The sequence below is a fragment of the Ischnura elegans genome, chromosome 8 (assembly GCF_921293095.1).
Source record: "Ischnura elegans chromosome 8, ioIscEleg1.1, whole genome shotgun sequence".
Classification (NCBI taxonomy): domain Eukaryota; kingdom Metazoa; phylum Arthropoda; class Insecta; order Odonata; family Coenagrionidae; genus Ischnura; species Ischnura elegans.
In genome coordinates this window covers 9,525,201-9,539,427 of record NC_060253.1, presented here as the reverse complement: position 1 = coordinate 9,539,427, position 14,227 = coordinate 9,525,201, and the positions used below count along the sequence as shown (strand labels likewise).

The window sequence follows — 14,227 nt, the reverse complement described above, 5'->3', positions numbered from 1 at the left end:
AATGGCTTTTTATGACATGACGGTTTATTTTGTAAAATGCGAGTATTATATTGCCCGCTAGAATAGAGTGGTTTCCTATTATTTTTTTATTGCCTAAATCGAAAGATTATTACTCATGGAGTTAGTATTTCACGCATTTAGATTTTTAAATAACGATATCTATTTTTCGCGATTGAATGAAAAGTGAACATTTTCAAGCGCGCGAAAACGCGACGGCTAAGTAGGAATGCCGGGAAATCTCTGTGGGACGTCGTTCTGGTTCCCGCTGCCGCAAGTGAGGTGACCTTGGGGCGAGGCTTTGAGCGCTGATACGACTCAGCATACCTAGCAGGTAGCTGAGTGCCCTGCTAGCTGGTAGCGCTTGGCTTAAATAAGGATTATTAATACTTTATCAAAGAAGAAAACTTTCCGACCTTAGCCAGTTTTAATAGGTGATTATTAAGACATGTTTCCCTGAGCTCTGTGCCTCATGCATGCATTGGTAATCTCAGTCGATGTAAAACTCCTATCTACTCGTATAGAAACTAGGTCCCTGTGACGTCACGTGGAGTGGCATCGCATGGGCGCCAATCTGGCCTTTTTCAAATGAGGATAAAATTAACCGTTGCCATTCGTCTAAACCGGTATTTCTAAAACCAAATGATTTGTATATTATGAATACACTAATGGTGGGTAACGAATTGCAACCAATGCCTATCGTTTTCTTTGATGAAGGAAACTACCCTATTGACAGATAGCTAGGTTTTGGAGAAGTCTTCTATCATTTGGGTATATATGCACCCTTGTTCTCTTTATACCATTGATGCAGCTGGTTCTGACGTCAGTCCAGGCCACTAACGTTCCGTTGTTTACTTTAGCAACTGACGATACCACACCCCGACATGATTTCCAGGCAGTTATTTCCAGTTTTGTATGGTCAGCGTGTCTCTTGAGGCGAAAGTCACGCTTATGGTCCAAGAAAAGCTCCTCATTTGATGTTGTCAATATTTTACCATAGCGACACGTCTATTTGTTATACGATCTAAGCACCGAACAGTAAAAAATATAATGCTGACGAATGAAAATGCGCTCCTGGCCATCTTGAGAAGGAATTCCAGAGTTGAGCTCCATTTATATGTATAAGAATTTGCCCAAATTTTAATTTTTGTCTCCCTAGCTTTTAGAATGAGATTTTTCTCCTTAAAATGCAATCGCACAATTGGTTTTTGTGCATTTTCCCGTTTAAAGTAATGCAATGAAGTTGGTCATGTGTGAAGTGCCATGACGCCTGGCTTCAACTGCTACCATGGTGCATAGTGAGTGACCAGCATTCAATAGGGTAGTTTCCGTCATCAAAGAAAACGAAATGCATTGATTGCGATTCCTTACCTACCATTAGGGTTTTCATAATATACAAATTATTTGGTTTTAGAAATCCCAGTTTAGACGAATGGCAATGGTCAGTTTAAACTGCGTTTGAAAAAGGCCAGATTGGCGCCCATGCGATTCCACTCCACGTGACGACACAGGGACCTAGTTTCTATACGAGTAGATAGGAGTTTTACATCGTCTGAGATTGCATGAGGCACAGAGCTCTGGGAAACATCAATTATTAAAATTGTCTAAGGTCGGAAAGTTTCCTTCGTTTGATAAGGTATTAATAACCTTATTTAAGCCAAGCGCTACCAGCTAGCAGGGTACTCTGCTACCTGCTAGCATCCTGCGTCGTATCAGCGCTCAAAGCCTCGCCCCAAGGTCACCTCACTTGCGGAAGCGGGAACAAGAATGACGTCACACGGGGTTTTCCCAGCATTCATTCATACTTAGCCGTCACGTTTTCGCGCGCTTGAACATTTTCACTTTTCATTTAATCGCGAAAAATAGATATCGTCATTTAAAAATCTAAAGGCGTAAAATACGTATTTCAGGAGTAATAATCTTTCTTGAATGCCGTGAAAACTCCGTGGGACGTCGTTCTGGTTCCCGCTGCCGCGTGAGATGACCTTGGGGCGAGGACATGTGCGCCACTAGGCGCAGGCTGCTAGCAGGTAGCAGAGTACCCTACTAGCAGGTAGCGCGTGGCTTAATTATGGATTATTAATACGTTATCAAACGAAGGATACTTTCCGACCATGGCCAGTTTTAATAGTTGATTATTAAGACATGTTTCCCTGAGCTCTGTGCCTCAAGCATGCATTGGCTATCTCAGACGATGTAAAACTCCTATTTACTCGCATAGCATCTAAGTCCCTGTGACGTCACGTGGAGTGGCATCGTATGGGCGCCAATCAGGCCTTTTTCAAATGAGGATAAAATTGACTATTAGCACTCGTCTTAACTGGTATTTCTAAAACCAAATAATTTGTATATTATGAAAACCCTAATGGTGGGTAAGGAATCGCAATCAATGTCATACGTTTTCTTTCATGAAGGAAACTTCCCTATTATGAATTTCCTCTCAAAATTGTGGGAAAAATGCTCACAATAATCTTCAGAATCCATGAGAGTACAAGAGAGTGGTCGATCGGTTGATTACCCACCTCAAATAAAATTAACGAATCATAATAACAACCCGATTCACATGTAATGATTGTTGCAATCCGTACCAATGGCACAGCTGCACTCGGTTTCCTATTGGTGGCAATGAATCAGTGATTGGCTCCACGAATCAGTTGGCTTGGCTTAATTACAGCGTTAGACGAAGTCTGAGGCGGCAAAATGCCCGTCCACTTTCGGGAAATATTTTTTTTCTATCTAATTCTTCCCGAAGATCGTGAGTCAACCAAAAAACACGAATATTTTTCTGAGGAATCAATTTTCATTTCCCGAAAAATATTTGAGTAATCTGGTAAACCGAATTCGTAATTATGACGTTTGTATGTCATTTTGACTTATTGTCTTCCCCGAACAGATCTATCTGACCAAATAACTTTCACCCCAGAAATATTGTGCCACGCTAAATTGTAAAAGATGCCGAGCTAGTTCATTCTCAGGACTTGATTTAAGTGGCTGCGCCTTCGTAGGAGTAACGTTTTTCCCGAACACACATCAGTCATAATCGGGCTAAAAAACCCCTGAGCGCTCGCTTAATCATTGTGTCGTTAGAAGACCTCAATCAAGAACACACTTTAATGCAGTGATGATCTGGTTAAAGTGATTGGAATGTTAAATACATGGATTCATTTGTATGTGTGATGGTCACATTAGTAATGTTTCGCATTCACACGATTTTGCGTTCTTCTTTTGTTTTGTTGTTATGTTTACTCGATTATTCGATGTTTGCGTTGTTATTGTATTTTTGAGTCTGTGAAATAGTGATGAGGAAAAACTTTCCGTAATCGATTAATCGTATCATATGATAAAATTCAAGCATAATCGATTCAGGGAAAAAATCGGGCCGAAATAATCGATTACGCAGAGAATCGGTGAATAATCGAATACTTAGCCATCGCACGATTCTTGAGACGATTATGCACCGATTATCATCATACGATTATATGGGGCGATTCTTTGGGCAAAATAATCGTGTGCTGAAGGTTAGGCGCTCCCGATTCTTTTGTCCATTATCATCAACAATGACGCTGCGATTCTGTGGGTGAGGAGAACCCACCCACCCTGTGGTCTACCGGCGGACCACTCCCTGGGACAACCGTCTCCCGAGGACCCGAATGATCTCCAGCACACTCAAAATGTACTTTTCACAGGAAATATTTGGTGTGGTTTTGGTTTTTCATTTTTCTGAGTATTTTGGGCTGCTTAATTCCAATCTTAGGCTAGTTAACGAAATTTCGTGTCGCAAAATTGAAAAAAGGCCAAAAATGGTGCTTATTAGCTTTTTTTTAAACTCTGCATTTATCAAGTTTTAAGGAATTAATTGTTCAACTCATTATTAAGGTGTATAACATTACCTACAAATTGTATTCCAACGATTATTAGTTTCTCCGACGAACCGTTTAGACTCCTGCGCCTATAAAAAATTGGCGTTTTTTCGTTAGTCTCCGTAAAAATATAATTTCTCGGTAATTAATGAAACAATCTAATGGTGTTTTTTATTTTGTTTAAATATAATTGATTCCAATCTGTTCTTGATGTGATGTAACCAAATGTAACTCTCGTTTTATTCCAGTATGTCAAATATTTTGCAATTTAGATTTGAACGTGAACATTAAATAAAAAAGAAATTGCGCGAAGAAGTATAATTTTAAGGGTAATGCGTGTGAACTTGTTCGTTGATTTGGCATAATATCTTGCTATTATCGCGTCGCTGGTGACGGAATTTACCGCCCAACAAACGGCAAATTCGAAGTGAAAACACCTTCACCACTTGCCTAGAGTTATGAGTTTCCAACCCCTTGCGCGCGTTCGAAAAATTTACTTATCGCTCGGAGTTGCTGACACTTTTTTATGTTCTCGGATATGTCTTGACGAATCGTATGCAATATTTCTTGATGTGAGCCATCAGCCGTTGTTGGGTTGCATACTATGAAGTTTGATCCTGTGCTTGAAAAAAATCAATGACTCGATCAAATCATAATAGGGTAGTTTCCTTCATCAAATAAAACGAAAGGCATTGGTTGCGATTCGTTACCCACCATTAGTGTATTCGTAATATACAAATTATTTGGTTTTAGGAATCCCAGTTTAGACGAATGGCAATGGTCAATTTTATCCTCATTTGAAAAAGGCCAGATTGCCGCCCATGCGATTCCACTCCACCTGACGTCACAGGGACCTAGTTTCTACACGAGTAGATAGGAGTTTTACATCGTCTGAGATTGCCAATGCATGCTTGAGGCACTGAGCTCAGGGAAACATATCTTAATAATCAACTATTAAAACTGGCCATGGTCGGAAAGTTTTCTTCGCTTGATAAGGTATTAATAATCCATAATTAAGCCAAGCGCTACCTGCTAGCAGCCATCATCGCAGCGGCGCACAATATCCTCGCCCCAAGGTCACCTCACACGGCGACAGCGGGAACCATAATGACGTCACTCGGGGTTTTCCCAGCATTCATACTTAGCCGTCGCGTTTTCGCGCGGTTGAAATTTTTCACTTTTCATATAATCGCGAAGAATAGATATCGCGATTAAAAATCTAAAAGCGTAAAATGCGCACTCCAGGAGTAATTATCTTTCGATTTAGGCAATAAAAAAACAATGGGAAACCACCCTATTGACTCGATCCAGATCACCGTAACCTAAACTGGTCAAGAATATTACAAGTTGTGCTACTCGTGAAATTCCCCGCAGAAGATGACGACGAGGTCGGTAGATGCTTAGGATATGTGATCAGAAATCGAGGGATTGGCATTCAAATACAGTTAAAGGTATTTTCCCCCAAAACAAGATGATTTACTCATGACATGTTTCATCTCTGGTGACTGGAGAGGGAGAATTTGGCATTTATTAAAACGAGGAGGATGCGGAAATGGTTGAGGTTAAAAGAATCGTAGATTAGTGCCATTGCCGGCTTTTATAGTGCGTCTGGCGTTAAGATGGAGAAATAATATACCCTCAGTTGGCGAAGCCACTGAGTTTAATCCTTGAATCTCCATGCATGCTGCAAATATTGAAATATGAAATCGCTACCTCGCACAGGTGGAGATATTCTGGTTCAGTGACGTAGCCAGGAATTTTGTTGGGGGGGGGAGGTCCAATACCAGAGGGAAAATTTTTGAAAAATAGAGTACTAAGTTGAAGGTTTTAAACTAATTTTAACACTTTTCATAATCGAAAAAGCTTCTTTTTTCAAAGAAATCTTTTGTAAAGTCATGTTTTTTCAATATTTGGTTTTCTTTTGTGATGCAAAGTGAGTGTGCTTTTATATTTCGGGGGTGGGGGTCTGGACCTCCAGCACCCCTCCCCCCTCGCTACGCCACTGTTCTGGTTTCCAATTATAATTCTCCTGGTAGAGTATGATTGCTAATATTTATGGCTCTAAGAGAAAATTTAGTCAGCTAGCACCAAGACATTCTTTGTTGGCATTGATTGGGCCAAAATCAGTGCGTACAAACAAATGCACTATTTTAAGAGTAAGCATCTCTTCAGTTTCACCAGGTGTATTCTACCCTTTGGACATGACATTTAACTTTCCTAAAACTTGAGAAGATGCTTCGCTCCAATTGAAACGGTCATATTTATTTTTTTCTTGCCATACTACCTTCAAATAGTGACATTATCGTCTTTAAATTATTAGGGTTTATATTGTACACCTTTGTCAGGATTATCTTTTAATATTTTCATGTGAAATGTGTACATACGAAAAATGCTGAAATAAAATTTTCAAATTGAAGATATGCATAGGCGGATCTAGGGGGGGGGGGGGCACGTGCCCCCCCCAGACCCTTAAAAAATATGCAAGATTTTTTTATTCGGTCCCATTATCATTGTGCTCGTTTTGTACAACAAGGTATCTTTGTGGCCCCCCAGAAAGAAATCCTGGATCTGCCCCTGAAGGTATGGGAAATAGTTTTCTTTGCATGCCCTGACAGTTCAAGATGGAAGCATAAATTATACTTTGGGAAGAAAGAGTGATTGAGTGGAAGTAAGATGTGTGATGATTTAAATTGATACAATGGTGAGGATACGGAGCTCATCTCGTTAGTGTTCTCTGCTTATTGACCATTGCAGTTGAAAATAAGACATCACATGTGAGACAGGTTTCCAAGTTGGTTGGCTCAAGGTTTGTTCCGCTCATGATTCAATATGAAGTTTGCTTTTGCAGTTGAGTGTAGTCACATACACTGAACCAAACCACAGACTCTTTTAGGATTGTGGGCTAGTTCCTTTTCATATCATTTTCACGATTTTGCTTGGTTGGGTCTTAAGAGTAGGTAAGGGTAATGCTCACCCCAGAATAAGCCACAGGAATGTGAATTTCAAACTTCCTGGTGGGGGGTAGATCCTTTCCCCCTTCCTCATCATACCGTGAGGGTTTTTTTTTGTTGTCTAATGGCTTCGCTCAGGTTTTTAATGTGACACACTTCAGTCAGGATCCAAATATATATAACCTATAAAGCCACTGTTCCCCTATCAATATGATAAGTCTATTTTCAGGATGCTGAGCAATTATTTGGATTCAAATCCCACTAATTTTTCACTGCTAAGAGCACCTAGAATTTTCCCATGGAAGATGCCGTATTTTTTTCAAATGCTCTTGTATTCCTGAGTAAAAATGATCTGAAAGTTTTGTTGATCAAGTGGTGTTTGCTGTGATAGATCTGAGCACTTGGCTGCTTTTATGTAGTGCATACGAATATCCAAATTGCACCTTTCTCATTCAAGTGATTGTTCACAGATATGTGTAGTTGGGTCTTCAGACCTCAGTCTAGCTATCTCCACTGAACTGACATTCATTTCCATGCTTCCATTCTATTGGTGGTAATAATAATAGTAAGAACAATATTTTTTATTTGTCCAGAGATCTGTAGGCTGTGCACAAAATACAAATATGTATAGGACACGTCAATTTAGATTCATAATCAATAAAAATTAAATTGGAATATATAAATTATATGTAACTAATGCAGAAGATCATTTAACCGAATAAAATAGATTTTTTTTCAGAAACTTCAGAAGTTTCTTCTTAAAGACCGAGGTCCTACTCTCATTTTTCACCTCTGGAGGCAACCCATTAAAAATCTCCATGCCCATAGGTTTAGGACCTAGGGCTGTATTTTGAGTCCTGATAAAGTTTTGATGCAGGTCCTTGCAAGTTCTAGTGTTGTGGCCATGGTATAGGTCATTTGATGTGTACTGAAGAATGTTATTTTTTACATGCATACTAATGACATAGATATATATGCATGAAAGTGCAGGATACACAGTTTTTTAAAAAGTGGAAGACAAGGTGCATCATAGGGGGCATTGCACATCGGCCTTATAATGCGCTTCTCAATTTTGAAGATTTCCGTAGCATGGGGAGAGGAACCCCTAAACAGGATACTGAAAATAATGTGAGAATAAAATTCACTGTAGTAAATAGACAATAAGACATCATTATTTATGGTGTTCCTGATGCTTCTTATGAGAAAGCATGTTGAACTAAGCTTGTTGCGCAATTTACTGATGTGCTCGAGTAGTAGTGCTTTGGTAGTTCTTCAAACATGTTTCTTGACTTCCAGAGCAAATTGGGATTGAGAGATTTACTGTCTTAGATTCATAATAGTATGCTGTGTGTGTGGGTTAAATTAGAGGAATTCAATTAAGAAATTTTGAGAATGGCCGTACTTTATAGCTGGAAGGTTTGGATTATAAGAAGAGTCCATATGTGTATTGGAGTGATTAGAGGTGACGAGAAGCCGCTCATTGATCCAAAAGTCACTCCATATTCAGCTAGGGTGTTTCCATTTGAATTCGTGGAGCTGTTGATGTCATTAGTGATACAAATCAGTGCATTGACTGTAACATGCGATACATATCTTTTTCGATTTTGACTAGATTGTACCATATGGACCCTTGACTTTTGTAGTACTGTGGAACTTAGCAACCACTTAAAATAACTAACCGTAGGTCTCGGGTTCAAATCCCACCTGGGTAGGTGGTTCCTATCCAGGGCATAGATTTTTGTGCTGTGCTTTGTTAATCCTCCATTGTAAAGGTGTCTATGTCCTTTTTACGGGGAAGATAAAAAAAACTTTATCGATCCTCCTAAACTTGTTTAACAAAAATCTCCCCTACAAACTCAGAAGATACCGCAATATGTTGGTATTTTCTGTGTAGTATTAATATTTAGCATTGCTCATCTGCAGAGTAATTTTGTGAGTGAGTTGTAATGCTGATGTTTGTATTGAGACTTTGTTTCATTAATGGCCAACTGATTGCTTACTTAAAGTAGTAATGTGCTCATGAAAAAAAGTAGTGGTAGTGTCATTGGTGCATTAATGGTTTTACCACGTAGGTTCCCATAGTAGACAGGGGTGCATCCCCTTATAAATTCGGCCTCTCATAAAATTAACAGTTGCCTAATGAATATAAAATACAGTATAAATAAAAAAAAACAAGTTATGGGTTTTCCCCATTTCTTATTTTGGGTGTTTATGATTAAAGTTTGTATGCATTCTTAATTTTTTGGGCTTTCAGTGCTGATGATGCACCTCTTGGAGATGTGGTCTGTGTGCCACGGCTCTCACTCCTGACGCATCCATGAGTAGGACGTTCTCTTTTACCCCCAAATCCTCAAGTATACTGGATGTGTGTGTATGTCTCATATTTTGTCCCTCTGTCTGCCAGACATTGATGTGATTATTAATACATCATGTTTATTGAATATATCAGTTTTGGTTATTAATGCATGCAATATGTAATTGCTGAACTCTCCTTCAGACAAGGATGGATAAAATAATAGAGAACCAGAGTTTCTTGCATAGGATTGATGAGGAAAAATCTTGAAATGATCATCTTAAAATAATTTGCTTTTGTGCAATGATATTTTTGTGTGCATAATTTTCAATTTTAAGTCTCAATTCAAATTGTAAAATTTTGTGATGAATCACTACTTGTCGATATCAATATTCATCACAATTCTCCCCAAGAATCAATAATCAATATTAGTATGTATTGATTCTTGGGAAAAAAATAATTTACTATGTTGCCAAGCAATGTGGAAAAGAAGGTGACAAGATGGACTTGTGTATATGTCATGAGGAAGTGGAGTTTTTACTAAGAAAGATTACACAAAACACTCTGAATTTAAGGTATTTTGTGTGTGTACCTCAAATGAGTTATCATGTGAGTTAGTTTGCTATGCATGCATAATGAATGGATTCTTACAACTGAATGCACAAACGATATAAAATTAAAAAATATCACTGAATTGAATTCAAGAAAATTTGTATCATATGTTGATAGCAACAGTTCTGTTGGAGCAATCAATGATGGTATCCCCAAAACAGGTTCCTTTTCGGTACATATATATTGCACTGTTTTTCTAAATATTATACTGTAATTGTAGGTGAGTGGAATAAAGTTATGTTATTATTATTGCTATCAAATTTTTCTTTCAATTATAGGATTTCAGGTTCAAGCAACTAGAGGACCCTCCATCTAATAAGTTGCCCAATCCACTCAATAGTCTCAAGAAATACGCATGTTTTACATTCTTGATGCATGGGGAAATAAGTGGGGACTATATATCATAAGTGTATGGAGGGTCAGATTTTGGGTGGGGAGGCAGTACATATGTATATTCTAGTATGTAATCCATATAACAAGGGAACTGGAATATGAAACGGTACACATGTGGCTGATTGAATGTGGCGGCTGGTGGAGGGACTGTCGCCAGGTACCCTAGCAGTCTGACCATTCTTTGTTATGCGTGTCTTGCCTGTCTCTGTCCTACAAGAGCACCATTGTTGAGGTATGAATGGCCACCTATCCAACCTTTGTGTGGATCCCATCATTGCCTAACTTTGGTGATCTCAGAGGAGCCTGTGCATCAAAGTGGCTGCGCCCTCGCCCCTGAGTATGATAAACTCCATTTTTATTTATTTATGTATTTATTGAATGCCAAAAACAACACCGAGGGACTTTAAATAGTCTTGATAGCAATAGTAAATAGCTTCTTAAGTAATAGAGATCAAACATGGAAACAAAAATAAATTTAAAAATGTGGAGAAATAGGATGGAAGGGCTCTATACCAGAAACTTGAGACTATTGTGTGAGCCCGATGTATGGAGAGGAAGGGGAATTGGTAGAGCGAGAGGGGGTGTTGGAAGGGGAAGGTGAACAGCAAAATGAATAATGATTGCTGGGATATTGATGAATGGAATATTGGCTGGTGTGAAGTTTCTCTGCTGTGTGTTGTGTGGGCTGGAATGCGCAGTGGAAAGAAGGAAAGAGAGTGGATGAGAGCAACGGAAAGACTAATTGATAATTGAGTGAAAAATGAGAATTGGTACATTGGCACGTAGCAGGTGGGAGAGGATACATTTGATCACCCATGATACATTTTCCATCTTAAGTCGGGGCAATTTCTATGCCAGATTGGCACACTGAGGGACCTGTTGCTAGTATACAACGGAGTCCCTTGTTTACGTTGATACTTCATCCTTGGAGACTATCTTCAGTATCCTGAATTGCATTGCTGATGATTGGGTGCTAGTTTCTTTTTTTTGTACCTTACGTTGTGCCCTTCTTGACTCATCACCAAAATGGATTTGTTGCTTTAGGGGAATATATGGAGGCAAAAATAACTTTTATGATGAGAATAACTACCGTATATGTCTGAATATAGTCCCCTCCTTTTTTCCAAAAATGCCCATGGTAAAAGTAAAGGTGGGGACTATATTCAAACGCATTTTTTAACCTTTCCCGAAACTGAAGCCTCAAAATTAGGGGGGGGGGGGACTATATTCAGAGGGGGATTATATTCGGAGAAATACGGTATGCTGTAATTATAAGTGATGGAGATTTTATTTACATAGTGGCCTTGATACCATCGAAGTAATTGGTGACAAAACAGATGTTAGTCACTGTCAAGTTGCTCTTAATTTTTTAGTAGCTCAAATTCATCCTCTCCTTCTTGACCTTTATTGACCCAAACAATCATATAAGGAAATCCTTATTCTGAAATCTCTTCTTGTATTTAGGAATAGTTCATTACTTTGCTCTGTACTCAGCTATTTCCTAATGATATCAGCCAAGATGTATGTTGGTTTTATTAGTAATCTGTGTTGGCCGATTATTAGCTCTGGAATGAAAAGCATCAGATATGCTTTGTTGGACATACTTACAATAGGGATCTGATATTGGGTTCACCGGTTAAATTCTTCCCAGGATTTACACCATGTCAGTATATCTGTGGTGGCCAACATTTTTTTGGAGTTGATATCTAATATCATGAGGGCTGATGTTTGTTTTCCGTACACATTGAGCTCTCACACAATTACCATGCCAAAGGAGGAAATCATATGCCTTATCAGTGAGTCAGAAACTCATTCCAACTGTTCACAAAAGAAAATGAAGTAAATGGCACATGTGTATCGTTGGCAGTGTCACATGTTTTTGGTCTGAAATAAGAAACTTAAAAACTAAGAAATTTTGATCTAGTGGCACACAACAACAATTTATTAGTGTAATGCATTGAATATATTTGGAAAATTGTATTCCATTTATAATAGGAAGCATAATAATTTTTATTCTGTATTTTAATAATCTTTATTATGTTTCCTGTCACCAAGTTCCACCAAATATCGCCGTCTAGCCGTAAGTTGTTCCAATTATAATTATTTTTGATATTTTAATTTTACTTTTTTAACCAACATGGTTGCATTTTGTATCTTATTTTTTTCTTTTTTTTCTCTTTTAAAAGAATGTAGCAGTGCATAATAATGTGCCACTGTGAATTTCAAAACAAATACAAATATATCGAATTTACTTTCACTCCACAATAAAAAGGAAGCATTCAATGCTCTCTTTATTGCAACGTTTCCAGTCTTACTTATTGTTAAACCTTGGTCCCTAATTGTCTTGCTGGGGTGGAGGTGGATCTGAATGGACTCCTTGGCATGGTCCCATTATTCCCTGAGCCTTCAATGAATGTAAATGCAATTGGCAATCAATGAATATCAAAACCATGTTAACTCCAATATGTTGGTTTATTTTCATCAAGTAGTCATTTTGGAGCATTAAGGAGAAGTCAGATGTATCTCAGAGACATTATTGACTTAACGCCGTCACCCCCCATATGTTAGGTTGCTGCATGGATCTGAGCATCCGACTTCCATCTTGTATGTTATCTCTCTGTCTCCTCCCTTTCTTCATTTAAAATTGTCCTAATTCACCTTCCTTGTTGAGCTCTCATTACTTTGAGATTTCAGATTTTCCCAATGAATCGAATGCAAAAATGTTTCCCACAGTGTATGTATATGTTGTAATAATGCCGAAATTTCAAAGAGCTACTTTTTCTTTACTTGAGGTCTTGCTCTTACTGCTCTTTCAGGGATCATGCTCAATCCAGTGAATCTGAACAGCGCAGTGAGAACATGTCCTAAAGATGAAAAGTAAGTGGTTTTTCAAAATGTCCATGTTATTACAGAGCATCACCGGATGTAACATTTTTTCACAAGTTTGTCCTTCTCTCCATTCGTAATACCTTCTCCATTCTATTGCATGTCATCCATATTGTTCTACTTGCTCTTTGTTCATTAAATCATAGATAGGTATGTACCGTTGTATTTTTGCTAATCATTGATATTTTTATTTAGTCCATCCACTATCTAGGGTTTACTGATAATTTTTGATTCCAACTTTTTATGTTTCAAATTTAGTTATAAAACCTTATTTCACAAGGTTTGCTTGACATTTTCTTCAAAGTTTTTAACAACATTTTAAATTTATGAGAAGTGCAAAGAAAACTTCTTTTGTCCATGTGATCCTCAAATCATGTGTTGATACTTTTCTGGTGTTAATACTTTTCTGGTCGGTGTGTGCTGGTCAGCCTGAAACTAAGTCCTCTCAATTCCTCTTTGCACATTCTCGTTGAAGACATATGCTTCTAATTTCAGCTAACGGGAATCATCTGTGAATTAAAAATCACAACAAAATGTGAGAGCATTTTTCAGTTTGGTTTAAAAATATGTCTCCATTAAGAATGAGTCACCTTTTGAAAACTTTCTTGCTCAAATCAGTCCAAGGTCTAGCGTTAGCTTGGCTTAATTGTAAAGAGAGAGGTGAGCTCCATATGTACAAACTACATATCGATGGCTAAGTTCTAACAACTCTTATCTCAAATTCGGCCGGTTTGAGACAGGTATCTTAAACAAAGTGTAATAACATTAAAAAAAATAAAATACCAGCAAAAAACAACTCTTCCTTTGCAAATGAATGCTTCTTTTTCAGTTTTATGAACTTTTGGTTTTTAACTTCAGTGTATCCAGTAAAAAAATTGATAGTTGTTTTGCTCTCCTGAAAAGTTGCTATTTTTGAGATACGTGTTGTTAGAACTTAGCCATCGATTTGGAGAAAAACTAAATAGTTGCTGGGGCTTGAGGTAACAGATCCGAAAAATTCCAAGCAACCATATGACATTACCAATTTCTTGTAGACATTGTCAGCTACTGTGATATTCATAGTATATACATGAGAATGTATTTCTTTTATTTAATTGCTAACATTGGTTAGCCATAAAAAGATAATACCACAGTTCTAGAGAAAGCTGTTAATTACTTCATTAACTTGAGTTAGCGACAGCTTAGAAATTCTTTTGGGTTTGAACATAGGGATTATTTTAATGTTTTTTCAGGCT

General features: G+C 38.0%; 1 protein-coding gene across 1 annotated transcript in view; it reads right to left on the bottom strand.

The window, feature by feature from the left end:
* Positions 1 to 12,559: 12,559 nt before the first annotated feature.
* The window catches only part of LOC124164022 (endochitinase-like), a 47,527-nt gene continuing 45,859 nt past the window's right edge, over positions 12,560 to 14,227 (bottom strand). The window contains exon 10 of the mRNA XM_046541171.1: positions 12,560 to 13,501. The gene's annotated coding sequence lies outside the window, so the exon portion shown is untranslated. The remainder of the gene's footprint in view (positions 13,502 to 14,227) is intronic.